This window comes from Podarcis tiliguerta, assembly GCF_965153285.1.
Source record: "Podarcis tiliguerta genome assembly, chromosome: 3".
Classification (NCBI taxonomy): domain Eukaryota; kingdom Metazoa; phylum Chordata; class Lepidosauria; order Squamata; family Lacertidae; genus Podarcis; species Podarcis tiliguerta.
In genome coordinates this window covers 105,267,149-105,287,655 of record NC_139536.1, presented here as the reverse complement: position 1 = coordinate 105,287,655, position 20,507 = coordinate 105,267,149, and the positions used below count along the sequence as shown (strand labels likewise).

The 20,507-nt window shown below is 45.0% G+C and overlaps 1 protein-coding gene across 2 annotated transcripts in view; it reads left to right on the top strand.

Annotated features, from left to right (window-relative positions):
- Positions 1-2,238: 2,238 nt before the first annotated feature.
- SNAP25 (synaptosome associated protein 25) overlaps positions 2,239-20,507 on the top strand; it is a 76,082-nt gene continuing 57,813 nt past the window's right edge. Inside the window, exon 1 of one of the 2 annotated variants that reach the window (XM_083432020.1) lies at positions 2,239-2,388. The gene's annotated coding sequence lies outside the window, so the exon portion shown is untranslated. The remainder of the gene's footprint in view (positions 2,389-20,507) is intronic. The other variant, XM_083432019.1, reaches the window with a different exon arrangement.

Below are 20,507 nucleotides of genomic sequence, written 5' to 3'. Positions count from 1 at the left end.
CCAGCCACTCTGAGCAGCTCCCAACAGAATATTAAAAACATGATAAAACATCAAACATTAAAAACTTCCCTAAAAAGGGCTGCCTTCAGATGTCTTCTGAAAGTCAGATAGTTGTTTATTTCCTTGACATCCGATGGGAGGGCATTCTACAGGGTGGGCACCACTACCAAGAAGGCCCTCTCTCTGGTTCCCTGTAGCTTCACTTCTCACAGTGAGGGAACTGTCAGAAGGCCCTCAGAGCTGGACCTCAGTGTCCGGGCTGAACAATGGGGGTGGAGACTGTAACTGGCCCAAAGCCACCCAGTGAATTTCATGGCCTAGAGAGGATTTGAACCCTGGTCTACCAGCTCCTAGTCCCCTACTGTAACCGCTACACTACACTGGTCATAAAGCCATATAATGTCATAATATGGTTCGCTAATGCTTTCCCCTGGGCTATGCAAATCACACGGGCACTGTGGGAGACCAGAACTGGCACGCAGCATATGCCCTTTGCATCGACTGTTTGCAAATCTTTCAGTAGCGTGAGTGGCATGATACTGTACTATGGAGCCATGCACAACCACACACACCCTTGCTCCATATGGCCTTTACACTATGGTTCACAAGTGTGGCCTTGTACTCTGGATCATTGCACAATCGCCTCAAAGATCTCCAAAGACAGCACCTAAATAAAGATTTTCATGAGCTGTCCTTACAAATACATATCTTTTGGGAGGTGAAGTTAGGGGGCCTAAGTTATGTTTAACTTGTTCCAAAAGTGTCATCCTATCTCATTTCATTCAATGGGAGTTTTGCTGTTGCATTCGAAAGAAGGAAGGACTGTTCTCACAGCCAACGTAAGCCGGAAAACCTGGCAAAATCAGGCTCTTGTTGGAGCAGCAGTACAGATCACACAGACTGTTGAAGAGTCTTCTTTATTACAGTACTTGTTCTTCCTTTCCTTGTCAGAGACCTCCTTTTCCTCGTTTTTAGAACACCTGTATTTAAATGAGGGGTTTTTTGTTTGTTTTTTGGGTGGGAGAGCTGTCCTTTCCTGGGTTTTCAGTGTACAATTAACTATCAAGCTTTTGGTGAAGAGGGAGGGATGAAGGAGAAAGAGCAATGTTCAAGGGGGCCAAATAATCTGTATTTCTGCTTTTCTTCATGTCCCACACAAGCTCAGTGCTTGACAGGCACACTTTTAAATTTTGCATGGTATTTGATCTCTCTCCTGGAGGGCCCCATGAATCCAGCCAGAAATGTTTTTTAGTGGGGAAAGATACATTTCAGTCTCAACTCATAACAACGCTTAGTTTCGTTATGATTCTGCTATACTGAAGTAAGCATGCAATAGTGTGATTGATGCTTACTTGTCTTAATAATCTAGGAGTAATGCTTTACGTATGTCATTAGATATGGATTAAATAGAATGTGGCATTTGGGCAGATAAGAGCAAGAAAGCCTTCTCAGAGTTTAGCTTAAGCTTTTAAAATGAGCAAAATAGATACGATCTGAGAAATTTGGATTCATGCCATCCGTGTACTGCTGTTCTTTAGACTAAGAGTTTTTATACACTGTAAATATAAAAAATAACTTTTGACGTTTTAACAGCTACTGTACATTGTAAAGCTGCCGACAGGAATGTAAAAACAAAACAACAACAAGGCGATTTTGTTTGCATTCTCTTTGCTAAGGAGGAGGGGTCCCAACCAGATAGATTGGCATAATTAAAGCCCCTATGCAAAGTTGGCTTGCTTGCTGGGGGCACAGAAAACAACACAGAGAAGGAGAGAGAAATCTTACATAAAAATAGAAGCCCACGTCGACGGGCCATATATGGAGTACTGGAGACTTCAGAGGGATACCCTTTTCGCACCACCCCTTTGGCGAAAACAAATCATTACCGCATTATTGCTCTCCCTCCCCGCCCCCAACCAAAGCTTCAGCTAACAAATGCCCTGCAAAGGTGAACAAGGTATCTTCAGGCTACAGTACGCACTAGGAAAGGTCACGCCCCGTCGTGTCTCCTTTAAATAATTTTAAAACAGATTTATCGCTTTTAATAACCGGTGGAGCAAAATGCAAAGGATTGCGGTACAGTGCAGCAACAGCAGCAGCTTCTGATGAGTCAAGCTCCCACAGACGCCAGCCTGCCTCTCCAGTTCCCTGCGCCCCCACCCGCGCGAGCCCTCCTTTCCCTCTCCTCCGCCCCTCAATAGATGTCTATTAAAAGCTGCTGACGTTGGAAACGACGGCCATCTTTGATGAGGGCACAGCTCCCATTCCATTGAAGAAGGAGACTCGGGGAGGTCAGCAGCGGCTGTGCTTACTTCCCGACTGCAGCAGTGCACCCCAGTCTCACAACCTTCGTCGGAGGCAACCGGACAGAGCTCTTCTGCAGCCAAGGTAAGAGAAGCAACGGATAAAAGCCTCATAGGAATCCTTTTCTCCCCCCGCTTCCCCCGCTCGCAAAGGTGTGGAGGAAATATATTTCTGGGAGAGCTGTAATCTCACCAACCATGTTGTTGTTTTCTGACTGAGCGAATAAGAGGAAAGGAGAAGAAATGAAACCCTATTTCACACGGCCGATTTTATTATTCTTATTATTTTATGTTGCTGTGCGTTTTAAGAGTTTTCCTGCAGCCTTAACTCTTTGTGCGTGAGGGGGCGGGTTAGGGAGAGAATACTTAAACCTATATCGTTTCCTTCTTTTAAGAGATGGTGGTTGTTTTCCTGTCTGGGAACAACCAACCTCTCTCTCCCGCGTTGTCGTGCATGGCTCTCGTCTGCGTATCTGGCGCTGGAGTGTCGAGGTGGGATACGATATCGGGCGGAGGTTGGGGTTTTCTTTTCGGTTGTTTTGCCTCCCCGCCTTCCACATTAGCCGACAGCCTTCAATGGCAGATATAGGTTCAGCACCCTGGATAGCGGCTACGGCTGCGGACTGCGTCGCAGCGGCGGTAGAAATCCATCAGGGCAGCTTGCGCAGCGAAAAGCTTCACTGCAGCAGTGGGCTTCGATTCAGCACCTCGGACAGCTAACCTCCTGCATGGAGACCGTAGGGTCGTGGTCAGCACCTTGGACAGCGCTCGCCTGGTTGCAGAGACCCAGATTTGCAAATAACTGCAAAATGATAACGTGAAGTGAGGTTGGGGGGGGGTTAGAAGGCAGGGGATTGAAACCAAACTTAAATATGTCAGACATATTGTATGTGCTCGTGTAGAGGCACATTAAAATCTTTAAAAGGCGACGCCGATCTAGTTCCAAGTTTCCAGCTTCCTTGGCGTCTTTTTGTCAACAATGCTTTACCCCCCCCCCCCACCGCCCAGAGGTGCCTCTGTTTACACGCCATCACCCGAGATCACGCTGTTTCTCCATCTCGGAATATCCGCATTCATCGCCACTTAGGAAAGGCAAAAAGCCTTTCCTAACCTCCGTATTGCAGAGTCCAGAATTGCGAAACCTCGGCTTTTCGTCCACCCCCACCCCCAAAAAAACAACCCGTGGATCCTCGTTTTCCTGAGGGGAAAGCCTGTGTTTAAGCAGATAAATTCTAAAAGGTGACGGGGGGGGAGGCGGGGGGGAAGGGGCGTGAGATAGCTTTTGGTGCCTTCACTTTCCAATATTAAAGTTTTATTATTTGCTTGTCACGTTGTGTGCTCTGTTTTCAATAAGTTAAAAAAAATCCGGTATTTTTTTATTTCTCTCCCTGTCTCTCCACCCACCCCGCCCACCTCATCATTTTAATGACGACGTTTGCAATGGCCAAATTGCTAAACTTCCATTGGGTTTGAAAACAAACCACTCGTGAGCCCGGCGCCCTGTAATTTTCCCATAGACTGGGCTGGGCACCTTCATTCATCTTTTCCTTGCTAGTACACGTCGGACGGCCATTCCCACGAGGCTATGGGAAGCAATGGGGCCAGAGCCTCTGGGATGCAGTAGGGAGATCTGTGCTGGATGTAGGTTTTTTAAAATAAAAAACAAGAACAACTGGCCAACCCACTCCCAAGCCCTCGACCGGAGGGGAGGGGAACCGAGCGAAGAGGACTCTGGTCTCGTGTGCACCGCAGAGCTTCCCTTAACTGTGCGTGCATCTTATGTAACCGATTTGCTGGAATGTCTAAAGCAACATTCCTGGCCCACATAGAACATGCGGGGTTCAGAACCGTCGACGCTTCTTCCTGCCATGGGGGAGGCGTTGCATTGAGAGGAGAGAAAAGGACAGCGGGCCGGGGGCCCCTAAGCAAGGAAGCTTCAAGAGAGATTGTTTACTTAAGTGTGGGGGGAGCAGGGTATTCACAAATACAGCTTTGCGCTTCCTCGGAGCTCCCGGCCACAGAGCGCTTCACATGTTTGCGTCAGAGGAAAGCTCTTACGTGCGAAATCACCAGTAAAAACGATTCCTGGTAGTTTTCTTCTTCATCGCAGGCGAAGGGGTGAAGAAGAAGAAAGCGAGTGGGAGGGGAGGAAGCCTGCAGTGTTACAGGGGGCGGGGGCGGAAAAGAAAAATCCTTGCGTCTGAGACTGATAGGAAAACCAGGGGACCGTGAGGCTTTGTTTCCATCTTAGCAGCGTCTCTGGATAAGTGATGCGGGGCGAGATCTCAGGTGGCGCCCATTCATGGCTGCAGGGTGGAAAGAGAGAGGGACGCGTCAGCTCAGCTCAGCTGACGGATTAAGAGGGCTGATTGAGAAAACTCCCGGAGATCAGGCAGCAAGCACCAGATTTGATGCGCCCAGCCCGACGTTTGCTTCCCACTGTCACGTTTCCTGGCCTCTGCGTCCATCTGCTGCATTAACTGCTGGCGTGGAGGAAGCACGTTGAATCAAGGGGTGCCTACATCGAAAAGAGGCTACTTAGCTGGGAGTGGTGAGGTGCGGTGACTTCTTCCTGTCTCCCACCCCCATTCGGTTGTCTAAAAAGCTTTCAGGTCCAAATCGCAGGGGCTCTACTGAGCAGAGCTTGTTTTCCGCTCTTGGTCCTGCTCTTGGTGATAAGAATCAGGTGGGGTTATTATTAATCTAGCTGGCGACGGCTGCCCAAGGCCAGCTCTCCCAGCAGATCTCTACGCAGCAAAACAGAAGCGAGCGAGACTTATCACGTGACAATCTAAACACGACTGATACACCTTTCCCTTAATCGATTTGTTAAACAAATTAACCCCTCCATGAGATTGTTGCTATCGTGTTTTTGTTGTTGTTGTTTTGTTTTAAGGTGCGGGCTTGTCAGGTCCATCTGGACAAAGCAGGGAGGGGAAGAGGGGGGTGGTTTGAAGGATGAAGTCGCAGCAGACAAGGCGAGCAAAGGGTGTCTTCCTCGGGCTCACGACGTTAAGCAGCAGCAATGTCCTTCGGGTGCCTCGTGACTCAGAGAATGGGAACCCAGAATAATCTCGAGGAACCGCGAGCAGCCAAGACCGAGCAATCGTGCCTCGCAGTAGGAAGAAGAAACGAGGTGGGAGTGGAGAATGCAGCTGGTAGATCAGAAGAGGACCGATTGGGAGGGATGTGGGGCAGGCTGTAACCCCAGAACCTGATTTCGATGCCAAGCCTATCATGGTCTTGCTGCTTCTGAAGCACAGATTCTGCTTGAAATCTTCCCATAGGCATCTGGTTGGTCCCCCATAAGAACATGATGACGGGTCACTGATGGAGCAGGAATCTTCTTATATCCCTATGAAGCAATAACAGCGTTTCTAAGCATGGGCAGAATGCCTTTCTTGCAACAGCCAGGTCCAGGAAGGTTCTCCATGTGCCTGGATATCAAACAAATGAGAAGATGGACCCTAAAAGAACTGACAGCGTCACCTTGCAGTGGCTGGCATGTGGAACGGAGACAGAAGGCGCACCAACCAATCAGCAATGCAGACCTGGAAGCAAACGAGCCAACACAAGCAGAACCAGAGACCATCTCTTAGGGAACAACCTGAACAAAATCTTTCCATTAGGACCTGCCAATGCATAATTCCACAATGGCTTGTTTGATTGCCAAATGTTGCAGGCAGCGGGAATTGGATGGAGCTGATGGCTGCTGCTTTTGCAAAGAGTGCAAATCAGCCAGGAGGATATTTCCAGACTGCAACAACAAAGATGACTTTGGGCCCTTGGTTCCAAAGAGCTGTCAGAGGGGGTATCCCAATGAACGAGTAATGCATGCCCTAGTGTGCCAAGATTATTATTATTGTTGTTGTTGTTGTTGTTTATTAAATTTGTATAATAAATTTGTAGCGCCACTACAGAGGGCCTTCTCGGTAGTGGTGCCCACCCTGTGGAATGCCCTCCCATCAGATGTCAAGGAAATAAACAACTATCTGACTTTTAGAAGACATCTGAAAGCAGCCCTGTTTAGGGAAGTTTTTAATGTCTGATGTTTTCCATTTTTTTTATATGCTGTAAGTTGCCCAGAGTGGCTGGGGAAACCCACCCAGATGGGTGAGGTATAAATAATAAAAATTATTATTATTACTATTATTCACCCTTCAAAACTACCTTCTCCTGAGTCACAACACTGATTTGTTTAGTCCAGGCTTGTCATCAGCCAACTCAGGCAATGGTTTTGCCCATTCCTAACACCCAAGTTTCTCACTCACTCAAGGATTTATGGCAAGGATTTAATGTTTAGTTTTATATCTTGGAGCAGCTAACTTTTCTGCCCTGAGCATTGGCCACCCCTCAGAGGGTTATATGCCAGTGATGAACTGAAGTGGGTGTGGTTAATGCACACTCACATGGATGCACCCCCAATACACACACACACACACACACACATGCATATGGACCACACTCCCACAGCAGAGTGTTTTTCCTGCCCGTTGCTGGCTAGGAGTCTCTTTTCCTACTCCAGTGCTGTAGTGGGGAAGAAGAATAAATGATTCAAATGTCTTTTTAATTTGCAATGACGCCTCTTCCCTGTCCAATGCAGCACCGTTGCAAGAAAGTCTTAGGGCTCGGCGAACGGGATGCAGTGTTGCTTTGGGTTTCCTGTTTTCTTTGAGCAGTTGTATGTCTTTAAATATTATTCACAGATGGGGAGAGTGATGTTATGCTTAGGTTCTGCTCGCTATGGGCATCTGCTTGGCCACTGTGAAAGCAATGTGCTGGACCAGATGGGCCTCTGGCCTGATCTTCTGTTCATTTACATTTCCTGCTCCCTTTATGTTTTGATATAAGCAAAATGCATATTTGAATATAGTATATGTTTTTTATATTACATTTATGCCTTGCTCTCAGCTGCCCATCCACTTTATGCTGTTCCTCTATGATATTCCTTTACCACTGTAGGTGGATTGGGTTGGGAACTGAAAAGAATAACAGGCAGGGAACCATTTGACATTTGAACCGTTTTCCCAGTCTAGGAATAGCAATTTTTAGCTTTTCATAGACTGTTTAGATTGTGTCCCACATGTGGTATAGTGTTTTGCCTGTTGGTCATTTCAGTTCTCAGACCCACTTCCAGTGCCAAGATCAACTAGAAAGGGGTGAACTGGCCACATCAGAAATCGTAATACATATCCTCAAATCAAAAATACAACACCTTGTGCTGCTTTGTGAGACTCACGTCATGATAGTCAATAGCAGGCTTCCTCAAACTTGGCCCTCCAGATGTTTTTGGCCTACAACTCGCATGATCCCTAGCTAGCAGGACCAGTGTTCAGGGATGATGGGAACTGCAGTCCCAAAACATCTGGAAGGCTGAGTTGGAGGAAGCCAGGTCAATAGGGTGCCAACGAGGAATTCTCATAATTTATTACTATTCAGTTTCTCTCCCACCTTTCCTCCAAGGAGCTGAAGGTGGCATACATGGTTCTCCCTGCCCTCCATTTTACCATCACAACAACCCTGTGAGGTAGGGTAGGCTGAGAGAAAGTGACTGACTGAAGGTCATCCAGTAAGCTTCATGGTTGAGTTGGGATTGGGCTCCAGGGTCCATTATGCCATGCTGGCTCTCAACTCCTGTTAGCATGGCCAACAACACAGAAGGTGTCAGGTTGCCCAACCCTGGCTGTGTGGCTGCCCCTGGTGGCGCTGTGGTCTAATCCACTGAGCCTCTTGAGCTTGCTGATCAGAAGGTCAGTGGTTTGAATCCCCACAATGGAGTGAGCTCCCGTTGCTCTGTCCCAGCTCCTGCCAACCTAGCAGTTCGGAAGAACACCACTGCAAGTAGATAAATAGGTACTGCTGCAGCAGGAAGGTAAATGGCATTTCCGTGCGCTCTGGTTTCTGTCATGGTGTTCCGCTGCACCAGAAGCGGTTTAGTCATGCTGGCCACATGACCCGGAAAGCTGTCTGTGGACAACCACCGGCTCCCTCGGCCCGAAGTGAGATGAGCGTCACAACCCCCTATTCGCCTTTGGATTTAACCGTCCAGGGATCCTTTACCTTTTTACCGTTTCTGTGTGACAAAAAACAGAGGAAGGCAATTCAGTCTTTGGGATGGGGCAGGTTAAAGTGGCTTTCTGCAGGTGACACCATAAGGAAGAAGGATGGGTTGGGATGCTTTAATGGTCCAAAAATCAATGCCTTAATAGTGAGCAAGTGGGAGCTGTAGTCCAACAACATTGGAGGGCACCATGTTGGCTACCCCTGGAGCAGCCAGCATATACTGTATGCACTTCGGAAATAATTTAAGAATGTACTAAATTGCATGGCAACGTTTTCCGTTTCACAATAGGGAAGCAGGAGCTTAGCAATAGAGCATAGCTGTCAACTTTCCCCTTTTTTTAAGGGAAATTCCCTTATTCTGAATAGGATTCCTCGCAAGAAAAGGGAAAGGTTGACAGCTATGGCAATAGAGACAAAACACACCCGCAGCAGCTCCATGTGATGTATCTGTGATTGGACTGCACCACATCAGACTGTGCTGAATGGTTGAATGACCCTGCTGCGTAAAGCAAATCAAAGTTAGCATGTGCCTAGCTAGATCATTCTCTCTGACATGCCATTACCCACCCCCAAACTCCATATATAGCCTTCTTCCGAGTCAATGAATTGCGTGCATTCACCATCCCATTCCTCTTCTGCCCCATCCAAATTGGCCATACAGTCTGGCCGCCATCTTATAGCATGGGGCTGCTGATTGTGGAGCTCGGTTGCCCAGACACATTCTTAGCCGCATTGTTGAACCCGAGCCTTAGGGTTCAGCTGACATCCTTTGACAGAGTCTTGAAATATCATTACTGACATAAATTGATGGAGCTGAAGTGAATTCATTCTACTGTGATTAATTTCTTCTGGTGTTGATGCTGGACAATGGCCTGAGCAATCTTCCTTGCCAGCTGAATTTAACTTACATTGATGAACATCTCTGCTGAGCAGAGCTAAACTGTTTGCATTCTAATTTACTGGACTGGGAGGGCAGTATTTATATATCTGCATTTCACTTCTGTAGCCGGCTAGATCTTTAGTAAGCAGCATTTAAATGCTATGGCTCATGTGGGGAAACCCCGTCATGCAGAAGACCTTGCTTTTCCGGCTTTGACTCTATACAGTGGTACCTCGGGTTAAGAACTTAATTTGTTCTGGAGGTCCATTATTAACCTGAAACTGTTCTTAACCTGAGGCACCACTTTAGCTAATGGGGCCTCCCACTGCCGCCGCACGATTTCTGTTTTCATTCTGAAGCAAAGTTCTTAACCCGAGGTACTATTTCTGAGTTAGCGGAGTCTGTAACCTGAAGCGTCTGTAAACCTGAAGCATCTGTAACCCGAGGTACCACTGTACCTATTTATCTGGGAGTTAATTCCCTTGAACGCAATGGGACTTGCTTCTGTGTGGGCATGTATAGGGCTGTGCTAGCAGAATCTTCCACACTGGGGGCTATCATCCACCCAATTATTTCCTGCTCTAGGGGTGAGTGTTACAACATTGCTTCTGTGTCATAAATGCAGTAGGAATGTGCAAAGTAGAGCGTGTTATATAATTCCAGGACATGCAATTCCAAGATGCAGTGTTGATCCTCCCATCTCAGTCAGTTGGGAATGACGCATACAACCAATTTTCTACAGCTTACTTCCACTGCAAATTTTGGAAACCTTCTGCAATTTAAACATTAAGAGGCTACCCACGCATGCACATGGGTGAAATATATTGTTATGCCTCATCCCCTTTATCATAGCTTTATAGTGTCCCTTCTTTGGCAGTGGTAGATACGGTATCTCATCTTTCCCAGTCGCAGAAGCTGAATTTCTAATCCAAGGGGAAAGAAAGACCAGAAGCAATTTGTCCTGAATGTTTCACTGTTACTTTGCATGATGAATTCTCATCTGGCATTGACCAAATTGAATTCATGCTGGCTGCAGCTATCAAATGCATTTAGCTTTTCAGCTGGAACTATCCCAAGCCATGTGTGTTTTGTGTTCTAAAAAGCCCCCATTAAAAACTGAGATCTGGGCATCAAAATCATTTATAACCACATTAACGACACCTAATGGGAATATGTTGATTTACACCCATCAGGTATTTTCTCCAGTTATATGTGTGCCATTACATTCATACAGACTGGTGATTTAATCTCAGGATTGCAAATCTGATTTTTTTCCCCTTCTTCTTCTTCTTTTATGCATTCATTGTTTCATAGATTTTGAAGTATTAAACTGTTGTGTGAATAGGTGAAATAGTTTCTCCTACGCCGACCAAAATGCATTTCTTTCAAACTGTGAAAGTGATGGCGTAGTTGAGGGGTTTGCTAAAGAAAGAATATGTAGCCCTGTGTTAAAGGGGGGGGAGGGTTAGTCTTAGGAATTGGGTTTGTTGCATTCCTGGAAGTAATCATTTTTGGTCAAACCTTATGCCAAGAGTCTGGTAATTCTGGGTCAGAATCTCCCCTTCCTAGCAAGCAAAAATAATTTTCAGTTGACAGGTTCACATTTAGCAATCTAGTGCTGATGCTGACAATTTGAAAATATGAAACTGCTTCGAACATATGAAAATTGAACCCCAGACACTGGCTCATCAGGCTCAAGAGAAGACATCCTTTCAAGCCCTTCTGCTACCTAAGAACCTCTTAAGTGCAGATAGGGGGACCTTGTGGGCTACGAAGAATCGCATCTATCAATCTTAAGCATAAATAAATAAAACTAATGGATTTTCAAATCTCTTACTTTGAAAAGAGCAGCATATTTTGCTTGCAATCATTGCCTTACCATGTCTGCAGTTAAGCCAGCCCTTCCCAACCTGGTGCCCTCCATATGTTTTGGACTTCAACTGGTAGGGATGATGAGTATTGTGGTCCAAAACATCTGGAAGGGGGGAGGCTCATGTTAAACTTTTGCTGGATTTTAGAATTTGTTAATTTTGTATATCACCCTTCATCCAGATTCCAGGGTAGTATACAAGTTTAAAAATTATATGACTTTTTCTTGAAGAATAACATTTTTTAAATGCACATACACACACACACACACACATCATTCTAGTGTTGTTCTTCACTGTGCCTGGGATATGACTCAGCAATAAGAATATTTACACGGTGGAGGGAAGGAACTACCATTTAAAGTACACTTCTAGCAGGGGAGGGAGGGACCATTTGTATACATGTCCAAGTAATTATGTTTTGCACATCATTTTAATTTTTCAAATTTTTAACGTCCACTATTTAATGCTAGAGAAATTGGATAACTTTAGAATGATTGTAGCTGAGCATAATGGCTGCTAATAACTGGCAACTTCCATCTTTAACCATGAATACAAAAAGATGCTTCTTTACATGTGATTTCTGACATGACTGCTTTGTATTTGGTTGCTCCTTTGAAGCCTATTGTCTAATTTAGAAATGCCCTGTTAGAGCCACAAACAAAAGGAAAACTTCTCATGAATCGTATCAACAAGATCAATAACTATTAGCAGGGCTTGTTTGTAGTCAGTAGGCTTCAACGCATGCATAAGGTAAAGGTACCCCTGCCCGTACGGGCCAGTCTTGACAGACTCTAGGGTTGTGCGCCCATCTCACTCAAAGAGGCCAAGGGCCAGCGCTGTCCAAAGACACTTCTGGGTCACGTGGCCAGCGTGACATCGCTGCTCTGGCGAGCCAGAGCCGCACACGGAACGCCGTTTACCTTCCCGCTAGTATGCGGTCCCTATTTATCTACTTGCACCCAAGAGTGCTTTCGAACTGCTAGGTTGGCAGGCGCTGGGACCGAGCAACGGGAGCGTACCCCGCTGCGGGGATTCGAACTGCCGACCTTTCGATTGGCAAGCCCTAGGCGCTGAGGCTTTTACCCACAGCGCCACCCGCGTCCCCAACACATGCATACCCCACCGTAAAAAAAAAAAGTTCCCTAGCCATATCAAGACTAGTAGGAAGTCAGTGGCAGGGAATATTTTGCAATCCATATCTAGAGCTATATTCCCTCCAGTACAACATTCTGGAGGCCAAATGATGATGATGATGATGATGATGATGATGATGATGGTTTATTTATACCCCACCCACCTGACTCGGTTTCCCCAGCCACTCTGGGCGGTTCCCAATAGAATAATAAAAAAGCATGATAAAACATCAAACATTATTGCCAATGGTGAGCAGGACAAGAGTCAAAAGTGGGAAGGCCAAAGGATGTGGTTCTTACTTTCGTACAGTAGGACTATATGTTGGTGTGATGTGAACAGTGAGTTAAATTGCACAGGCTTGAGCTTGAGCTCTAGCACGTTCCCCATGCCTGAATTTTGTGAGATAAGGGTTCCAGGTGCAGTGGGTTACCATAGCAACACCAGCAAGGTTGAATGTCCGACCTGTTGAGTCATTCAGCCTCCCATTGGTTCAGGAATTAAGCCTACACGTGGAGGCAGGCATAGTAATCTCTAGTGCATTGTTTTCATTACATCTTGTCCTGTTGCACATCTATGTCCTGTCCTGTTTGCTGTCAGGGGCTGACTCTGCGAGAGTCAGGAGAAGAGGCTGTGGGTTTTACACAGCAGCGTTTGCTAGCATGGCGATAGTGTTAGGGGATCTTCCTGCACATATGTATCTTCAATGGCCAGAAGAAATGCATATATAGTAGACAGTAGTGTTTTGCTGCATCTTAGAAACGCGTTTTTACTTCGAACTGTGTGGAAGAGGAGTCCCCCCCCCCACCCTGTAATCGGGGACTCTGGGAGAAGCTGTCTGCTGGTGACAGGGAATCTCTGGAAGACTCTGCTGGGGCTCTGCATACTCTGTTGACATATCACACTGGTTGAGATGTGGTGACGTCAGGGAGTGGGCAGAGGAAGAATGGTGGAGACAGCCTCCCCAGCCTTTTAATTCCAAGAAAAAAGAAGAACAGTGAGTTGAGGGTTGGGGGGGGGGGCGAAGCAGTGGGATCTCCACTGACACTGCCCTTCCAAGGGCTTGACAATCCACCTACCTATAGATGTCACATTATCACGCTGTGACTTGGTGCATGGAGCCCCTTTGAAACAATATGGGGTGCTTATGTAATCATCTGAAGTGCCTTGTAGAGCCTGCCCAACATGTATTTAACTCCACAAATAAACTGCGTCACCAGCTAGAAAGCATTGCCTCTCTCATCATACAGGGCACAATATATTTAAGATGCTGGTAGTCATTATCTAGTGTCATTATCCAGTGTATATTTTTTTGAAAACAGGCAAATGGCTCTGAGAGAGATGGATTTTGGATGCGGTAGCAGTTAGCATTTGTGAAATCCTGTTCGTCCGGTACCCTTTAGAAAAGGAGAGCATAATGAAACGGAATGGAAAAACCTCCAGGGTTCTGAGTAGTCATTGAGCACTGATACATAGATGTCATCTTTCACGTTGTGCTGTAGGGAAAGCTTAACAATTTTTTTTTAAAAAAAAGAATTCTACACTGTGCAGGGATTTCTAAGACATCAATATTTTCTCCTCCCCTCTGGTGGCAGAAGCCTATTAGGCTATTGTGTCCATCCATTCTGTATCTCAAATTTCACAGTTTCGGTCCCTGCCCTGAGAACACGTTCTGACCTTGAGAATGTCCCATTCACTTATTAATAAAAAAGTACACCCCTATATTTATGGCCATGGAAGAAATGACAATCCATTGCAACCTACTGTTGTCAAGGAGAAAAACGGTGCCCGGGGAAATTATCATTTGTCGTTACTGAATCTATCACGTTTGTGTACCACCGTTCCCTCAGTAAGATAAAGGTGGTGTCTAGAGATGGGGAATAAATGTGACTCTGTTCAGATTCATGAAGCTGAATATATCTAATCTGTGCTTTCCAAAGCAATATGAGCATCGAAACACAGCCATCCCTCAAGATTCACACTTATCTGAATTTTGTGATACAGTTCTTCAGCCAAGCAGTGATTATAAAAATGCATATATTAGGGGAAATGTGTGCAAAAAGGAATATATTTGTGAAAATAATATACAAAAATGCATTACTTGCAAAAAAAAGTTTATATTAGTCAAAACCACAGAAAAAAATCTATTTCTTAGGAGAAATTCACACTAAAGAATTGAAGAATTTTCATGAGGATTTTTTTAAAAAATATATATGCAAATTGCTGCAAAACACGAAGAACAGAAATTAAGATTAGAAAGTGAGAATCTTAGAGAACTGAAATTAACAGACCCTTCTATCCCTAGTGGTGAACATAACCTCCCTCCCATTCGGTATAGGTTAGACTGATATATTCGGATTGGTCCAAGCTGAGATAGTGAGCTTCATGACTGAGAGTGTATTTGATTTAAATCTCCTAATTCAAAATCCAATGCTCCAGTCCCTATACTACACTGGGTACATGAAGGGTGGAGCTAAGCAGTTTTTACTGTGCAGCAGAACAGATTAGTAACACTCGTCTATCTCTTTGTGTGTGTGTGTGTGTGTGTGTGTGTGTGTCTGTGTGTCTGTGTGCGTAAATACTAGCTCTCTGAAGGAGGGACCTTAGCCATTGCTAGATACTCAGAGCAGACACAATGTATTTTGATGCCCTGAGTCAGAACAGCAAATGGTGCCCCCATCCCAAAGTCAGGATACATAATACTAAAGGCAGGCAAGTTATTTTGACATCTGAGGCAGAACATTCAACAAGCACCTCTCCTACTCCCTAGCAGTAAAAACACAATAAAAACAAATTACATAACGAACATTTTGCTTCCCTTTCCTGACACCCAAACTCTACTGTCTGAGGTGGTTATTTTACTCTGCCTAATGGGAGGGCCCTCCTGCCAGTTCGAAAGCATATCAAAGTGCAAGTAGAGAAATAGGTACCACTCCAGCGGGAAGGTAAATGGCATTTCCGTGCGCTGCTCTGGTTCTCCAGAAGCGGCTTAGTCATGCTGGCCACATGACCCGGAAGCTGTGCGCCGGCTCCCTCAGCCAGTAAAGCGAGATGAGGGCCGCAACCCCAGAGTCAGTCACGACTGGACCTAATGGTCAGGGGTCCCTTTACCTTTTACCTTTAATGGGAGGGCCAGTCTGAGTGCATTGCAGAACAGGCTGGTAGCATTCAATGGATCTGTAGATATGTATTTATTCATATAGGTTTAAAAATGAAGACTGCATGCATACCTATACTCTCTCACACACACGTACCAGTAAATATTTGGGACCCAGGAAATGAGGCCAATATTTTGATAATTATCAGTTTTCTCATTTTGCTCTGGATTTGGATGATGACTGGCTGGACGCAGAGGAATGCTGGGAGGAACCAGCTGGCAAACCACCAAGGGAAGAAGGCTCAGAGCCCAGGGAGTGGCGGTCGGACAACAATGAGTAGTCAGAGGGAGAAGACTGGGAAGAGGAGGTGTTGGAAGCTGATGAAGAGACAGGGCTTAGTGAGCTGGGAGAGTCCATGGCAGAGAAGTCTAGAATCAGAGGTAGAAGCTGAAGCAGGAAAGGAGGAAGAACAAGACATAGATATGAGTCAGGCTGGTGAAGAGTCAGAGATGTATCCCCCTCCTGCTGTGACAAGCTCTTCTCCCCACTGTCTTCCAAAACCAGAAGGAGACTGAAACGATCAGAGCATCAGCAGGCTGCATGCAGGCACTGTCAATAATAATAATAATAATAATAATAATAATAAATTTATTTATACCCCATCCATCTGGTTGGGTTTCCCCAGCCACTCTGGGTGGCTCCCAACAGGATATTAAAAACATGATAAAACATCAAACATTAAAAGCTTCCCTACCTAAACAGAGCTGCCTTCAGATGTCTTCCAAAAGTCGGATAGTTGTTTATTTCCTTGACATCTGATGGGTCTACCGAGAAGGCCCTCTGCCTGGTTCCCTGTAACCTCACTTCTCACAGTGAGGGAACCACCAGAAGGCCCTTGGAGCTGGACCTCAGTGTCTGGGCTGAACAATGGGGGTGGAGATGCTGAGCCAAGGAGAAAACCATTGAGAGGAGGGGACTTAAATGAATGTGAGGAGACAGGGACTTTCAGCCTCAGCAACTGATTCATGGGTTAAGATCTACCAGCAGGGCTTTTTGCAGCCGGAACTCAGTTCTAGCACCTCTCAGGTGGGCACCATTGCCATTCTAAGAGAACAAGGGAGGTGTTCGTGGTGAGTTCCGGCACCTCTTTTTCTGTGCCTACACAAATGAGGTGCTGTGCTCATTAGGCCTAACATTCAGCCAAGTCTGTGCAAAATGTGTTTTTGTTAATCAAGAGTTAACTCCAACTTTGAACGGTGTGATTTCCTGCTAGCTCACTCTTTGACACTTACTGAGGACTAATGATACCTTGTTATGATAGCCAGAAATAGCAAGTAGTCTCATGGCATCTTGAAGAGTATTCTGGCTGGCCATACATGGGCAACAGCCTACTTTTCCAGACGTGTGAAGAGGTCCAGAAAAAATTGTGTGTATATACTACTATGAAAAATCAATCTAGCACAATGTAGCAAAGGAAATGCAAGAAATTATAAAGTCAGATGTAAAAAATATTACAGTCCATTTACAGTGATGAAGGTAGATGCAGAATGTATTGACAGTCTTTCTCCAGATCTATTTGTCCTAAATTTGATTAATTGGGTTGGGAGTTATGGTTTTTTCCTTCATCAATTCTTCTTCCATATTTCTCATTCTGTTTGGCTTTTTGTCAAACATTCTCTCAGCTTTATCATTTGACCTTCCTAAGCTCCTCTAAAAAGGATTGATCCGGAATCCTTAGGCCAAAGTTTAATAGTTTCAGCAAAAATGGTGGGGACAGAGTGAGCCACTTGAAACTCATAGCTTGGTACCTTAATTGGGTCTCCAAAAATCAAGTGAAGCACTTTGTTTGATTTTTGCCTATAAACCAGCTTGAAGATAATGAAGATCTTTAAGTACCGGTGGAATAATGTTCATCATGACAAACAACTTAGCAGCCATCAGGGGTGCCAACTTGAATAAAATATGGGGCCTTACCTGCCCCATATAATCAATCACAAGACACAGTGCATGTACACCATTTGAATGGCAAGGCCCATCAACTTGGGGGGCAGCCCCCTCAAATATTCTATTGGGGGAGCCAAAGGGCCCCTAAGAGTTGGCTCCTATGGCTGCCATATTCTAGAACCACTGAAATTTCCCAACACTTTTCAGAGGTAGCCCCATGTATAACACATTGTGGTAATCTTGCCTGGAAGTTATGAATAACTGTGGGCAAGCCATCTTAGACATTCTAAACTTCGTGCAAATAAAACCTTTTAGATGCTTTGGTCCTTGGCATACATCTATGACAATATGAAACTGATTTGATTACAAAGAACTTTGACATGCCCCTTAGATGATTGTGGACAAGTGTTTTCCCCTTACATTAGCACCTGTGTGCGATGAAAAGAAGATAAGAGAGAGAGAGCACTTGATGAAGTATAAAGTAAAGCCATTGCACGATGGTTGCAACCTATGGTTCATTGATTGGCAAGACACAAAGATTGGTATGTTTTAAGCCCCATTCACCCCATTAGCGTAAAACTTTCTGGCATGTTTCATCCATCTGGTAAGTGTGAGTTATAGAGGAAAACCCAGAATTATTCATGAAACTGACTCCATCTAGACTGCAACCAAAGGAATCACTATGGCAATATCTTGGTATAGCCCAGTTCATTCCTTTCCCTTTGTGTGTGATTATATGCACTTGTGTGTAGGAGAATACAGGCCTTTGGGCAACCTCAGTGCAAAGAGTGAATGACATTGTAATTCCTTCCTCCTGTACAACTTTAGTGTTTGTGAGTCTAATGCAACACAGGATGAAAGAAACCTCTTGACCTCCATCTCCACCCCACCAAATCTAGCTCTTCTGAACAGGTCCAGCAGGTCAATGATGAACCCTCAGCAGTCTAACTCTCTAGAGATTTTGCATGGGGAATGTGTAGGCCGATTATTGCATCTCTTGAATGTTTCTTCGTTTTTCAAATCTAGCATCCACAAATCAGCTTTCCTGTTGTTAGCTAAAAGCACAGCTGGTACCAGCCTGCATAAGCCCAGATGCCTGCAGGAAAGCAATGTTTGCAGAGGGTGGGTATTTTAACGGCAGCTCAGATGGCATCTTATCAGAGAGTCAGGCCTGTGAACAAAGCAGTAAATATTGTCACACAGTTGGGTGTGGCATTTGAAATGCATGGTGGAGACCCGGCAGACTTTCACAGCATGCCAGCAGCATATCAGTGTTTTGGATTGACTCGAGGTGTAAAATGTTTGAGCAAATGTTCAATGGGTTTCAGGAGAGGGGGCTGGAATATTTCTGAGATGATACAGCTGAAACGATGCATCCTCAGCAAATATTTGAAAGGTAATAATAATAATAATTAATTGCCCCTGGAGAGAACATTCCACAAATGAGGAGTCAGGGCAGAAAGGGCTCATTCTTGTGTTGCCACCCTCCAGACCTCCTGTGGAGGAGGCACATGAAAATGGACCTTTGATAATTATTGCAGGATGTAGGTCGGTTCATATGGGGAGAGGTTATCCTTGAAGTATTGTGGTCCTGAGCCATTTAAGGCTTTATAGGTCAAAGCCAGCACTTGGAATTGGGCCTGGAAACTAATTGGCAGCCAGTGCAGTTGGGCCAGGAATGGTGTTAAATGCGCAAAATGTCTTAGTCCAGTGATCAACCCAGTTGCTGAATTTTGTACCAACTGAAGTTTCTGAACTGTCTTCAGAAGACATTCTAGTAATCTAACCTAGAGGTTAGCAGAGCATAGACAACAGAAGTTTGGCTATCCGTGTCCAGATAGGAGCATAGCTGGGCCACCAACAAAAGCTGATGGAAGGCACTCCATGACACCGAGGCCACTTTCAGTGGCAGGATGGATTCAGAAGGACTCCCAAGCTGCATAACCTGCTCCTTCAGAGAGAGTGCAACTTCATCAAGAGCAAGCAACCTCCCATCTATCCGATCTAGAGAACCACCCACTATAAGTGCCTGTCTTATCTGGATCGAGCTTCAATTTATTGGCTTTCATCCAGTCCATTCTTGAGTCAAGACATCAGTCCAGGACACCCACTGCCACAGTTGCAGATGTAAAGGAGAAGTAGAGGTTTGTGTCATCAGCATGTTGCTGACAACATACTCCAAAACTTTGGGTGACCCCACTCAGCGGTTTCATGTAGATGTTAAACACCGTGGTGGTGCTGATGGGGATTCAAACCCTGAGGAACCCCATATTGAAGGTTCCACAGGGCTGAAAGCACTCCCCAAGCATCACCCTATGGAAACAAGAATCTAAGTAGGACCAGAACCACCACAAAGCAGTCCCACCCACCCCTAACTCAGACAGCCACTAGAGAAGGATACCATGGCTGATGGTATCAAAAGCTGCTGAAAGGTCAAGGAGAATTAACAAGGACACCTTTGCCCTGTCTCCTGACAGAGATCACAATCCAGGGCAACCAAAGCAGTTTCTGTGCCAAAACCAATTGAAATGGATCGAGAAAACCAGTTACCTCCAAGAGCACCCATACTGATAATAATAAACCATAATCATGGTACATCATTTATGGTCTAAGAGAGTCTCTGTATTTGGGTCCAACCTAAGGATCTAGCCCTGAAAAGAAACTTTTGAAATCATTAGAAAATAATGCATAAAAAAGAAGTGCCTTGATTTTCAACATTATATGCAAGAGCTAGCATGTTCAGACTTCCTTATTTATTTATTTCTCATATCAAGCCAGAAATGGTTCAATTGCACCTAATTATTTAGCACGGAAAATGAAATATCAAGCAGAATGTCACAGGGAGCCCGCCAACTCATCAGCAGTTCAGTAACTGTCTGACCATCTAGAGAGAAACACTTGAAGTATGACTCAGCTGTTTATGTGGGATGATAATTTGCATCCAGTCATTTCTAATGGAATGTGGCATCTCTTTTTCATTCATGGATATTCCATTAGCATGTTCCCAAGACAGGTAACCTGCTTACAATTAATTGCTGAATTTCTACAAATAATCACTGCCTTATGTTCTGGGTTTCTTATGAACTGAGTGCAGATATCCAAATTTTAACCCTGCACTGCTTTGTTTACAAATGGGAGTCATATCATACATATACCATTCTATAACGTTGATGCTATGCGTTGATATTTATTTACTTGCTTACCTACTTACCTTAGA